Source organism: Chrysochloris asiatica, unplaced genomic scaffold (genome assembly GCF_000296735.1).
Source record: "Chrysochloris asiatica unplaced genomic scaffold, ChrAsi1.0 scaffold00038, whole genome shotgun sequence".
Lineage (NCBI taxonomy): Eukaryota > Metazoa > Chordata > Mammalia > Afrosoricida > Chrysochloridae > Chrysochloris > Chrysochloris asiatica.
This window is the reverse complement of record NW_006408556.1, coordinates 18240745-18243626: the sequence shown is the minus strand read 5'-3', so window position 1 is coordinate 18243626 and position 2882 is coordinate 18240745. Positions and strand designations below refer to the sequence as shown.

General features: G+C 44.7%; 1 protein-coding gene and 1 pseudogene across 2 annotated transcripts in view; both read left to right on the top strand.

Moving 5' to 3' along the window:
* Window positions 1-2823, top strand: part of LOC102837681 — a 5073-nt pseudogene extending 2250 nt beyond the window's left edge.
* CLIC5 (chloride intracellular channel 5) overlaps window positions 1-2882 on the top strand; it is a 209545-nt gene that overhangs the window by 115278 nt on the left and 91385 nt on the right. The window lies entirely within an intron of this gene.

Below are 2882 nucleotides of genomic sequence, written 5' to 3'. Positions count from 1 at the left end.
ATGGACTCCGTGGAGATGGGTAGGGTTACTATAAGTAGAAATGGACTCAGTGGGGATGGGTTTGGGATTGTTTTTTGTTTGTAATCGTGTTTGGGGTTTTTTCCCATTCTGCTGTGTTTTCTTCAGACTCTAGCTTTTGGGGTCTTTTAGAAGGCTGATCAATAGCTGTCAACTAATTATTCTCTGTCTTTAATACCTTGGTCGATGCTAAACTCGAAGTACCAAAAGAAAAAAACCCCAAAAAACCCACTGCAATCGAGTCGATTTTGACTCATAGTGACCCTTTATTAGGGTTTCAGAGTCTGTAAATCTTTAGAGGAACAGGCAGTCTCATTTTTCTCCCACGGAGTGCCTGGTGGGTTTGAACTGACTACCTTGTGGTTATCAGTCCAACACCTAACCCACAGTGTCACCAGAGCTTCTTAATGTCAGGAATTGTTGTTGTTAAGTGTTGTTGAGTTGGTTTTGACTCACAGTCCCTCAGCGTAGTGTTTCTGAGGAGCCGCTGGAAGGTTTGAACTGCCAACCTTGTGGTTAGCAGTCCAGTGCTTATTGTACAATGCCACACCAGGAGTACAACGATCATGAAAGGAAGTATCAAATAGGTAATATCCAGGATACATTAGACCAGGTACAGGATCATAATACAAATAATTGTTATTGAGCACTTCATATTTTGAGCCACAACCTGTTTCTAAAGGCTTTACATGAATCATTTCATTCAGTCTTCACTGCAACGTCGTGAGATAGGTATACAGTTCCATTTTACATGAGGCCAGGGAATTTGTCTAAGCTTACAAAGCTAGTACATGACAAAGTTCCTATTCAACCCCAAACCTCTAATTCCAAAAGAAAACCGCTCGTGTGCTGTTCTGGGTGTTTTCTGTCAAGCTTCTGCTTCCTCCAGAGGAGAGCCTGGTATGAAGCCACTGTGAAGACTCCTTAGGTAGTTCTCACATCTAGTACAGTGTCCAGCACATTGCTGATGCCTGCTATTTGTCAAATGGATGAATAAGATGAGCTAAACAGACAATAATTCAAATAAAACTCAAAACTAAATCATTGCCTTTGAGTCAGTTCCAACTCAAAGCTACCCTAAAGGACAGAATAAAACTAACCCATAGGGTTTTCGAGGCTGTACGTATTACAGACGCAGACTGTCTCAACTTTCTCCCACAGAGTGGCTGCTGGGTTTGAATTACCAGCCTTTCAGTTAGCACCCCAATACTTAACCCACTGAACCACGAGGACGTCTTTAAATTCAAGTGGTGGTGGTGGTGGTGTGCCGTGGAGTCGGTTCCAACTCGTAGTGACCCTCCTGTACAGGGTTTCCGAGGCTGTAAATCTTTACGGGAGCAGAAAGTCTCATCTTTCTCCCGTGGAACAGCTGGTAGTTTTGAACTACTGACCTTGAGGTTAGCAGCCCAATTCATAACTGGTCTAATAGAATTTTTACAGGGAGGGTAAAAGCTGCGTTGAAGTTTGAAAGTGGAGAGGGAGGGAAAATGCAGTCCAATGGAGAGAAATGGCAAAGGTCAAAAGTATAGATAGAGCAAATCTAAGTCCAGTTAGGGGTGGTTGATAAATCATTTGCCTGAAGAAAGAGGAGGCAAAGGAAGCGATTCTGCAAAGGGAGTACTGATGGAAAACTGGAGAGTGAATGGGAAGCGTGAGAGCCAGCCAGAGAGTTTGGATTCTATCGTGTTACTATGAAAGGTCATTGGAAGACTCTAAGCATGGGTTCAAAGGACCAAGTAAACAATTTAGGATAATGCAGCATATGTGCTCATTTAATCATTCAATTGACAGTGGAAAGTCAGTGAGACTCTAGATCTGGGGGAGTTTACAAGGACATGAACAACAAAACGATCTTTAAAAAGTCACATGGCGCTTCACTTGCCACTTCATCTGTGCCCCTGCCCCCCGCCATAGCCACTGCTGGGTCTGCTGCTACCACCTCTGAGCAGAAGATGGCTGTGCATCCCGTGTACATTGACCTTGGCAAGCCTGCGAGGGATATCTTCACCAAGGGTTATGGATTTGGCTTAATAACACTTGATTTGAAACCAAAATCTGAGAATGGACTGGAATTTACAAGCTCAGGTTCAGCCAACACTGAGACCACCAAAGTGACAGGCAGTCTGGAAACCAAGTACAGAATGAACCGAATATGGGCTGCCATTTACGGAGAAATGGAACACTGATAACACACTAGGCACCGAGATTAATTACCCGGGTACTGAAGCTGACTTTTGATTCATTCTTCTCACCTAAGGATGAACTGGGGGCGGGGGAGGGGGGGATGCTAAAATCAAGACAGGGTTTAAGCTGGAGCACATCATCTTAGGTTGTGACATGGATTTTGACGTTGCCGGGCCTTCGATCTGGGGTACTCTGGTGCAGGGTTATGAGGGCTGGCTGGCGGGCTACCAGATGAACTTTGAGACCGCCAAGTCCCGCGTGACCCAGAGCAACTATGCGGTTGGCTACAAGACTAATGAATTCCAGCTTCGCACTAATGTGAATGACAGGACAGAGTTTGGTGGCTCCATTTACCAGAAGGTGAACAAGAAGTTGGAGACTGCTGTCAATCTCGCCTGGACAGCAGGAAATAGTAAAACTCGCTTTGGAATTGCAGCCAAGTATCAGATGGACCCTGACGCCTGCTGCTCAGCAAAAGTGAACAATTCCAGCCTGATGGGTTTAGGATGCACTCAGACCCTAAAGCTAGGTATCAAACTCACACTGTCAGCTCTGCTGGATGGAAAGAATGTCAACGCTGCTGGCCACATGCTTGGTCTAGGAGTGGAATTTCAAGCATAAATGAATATGGTACAATCATTTACTCTTGAACTATATTGCAGCATAACTACCTTCAGAAT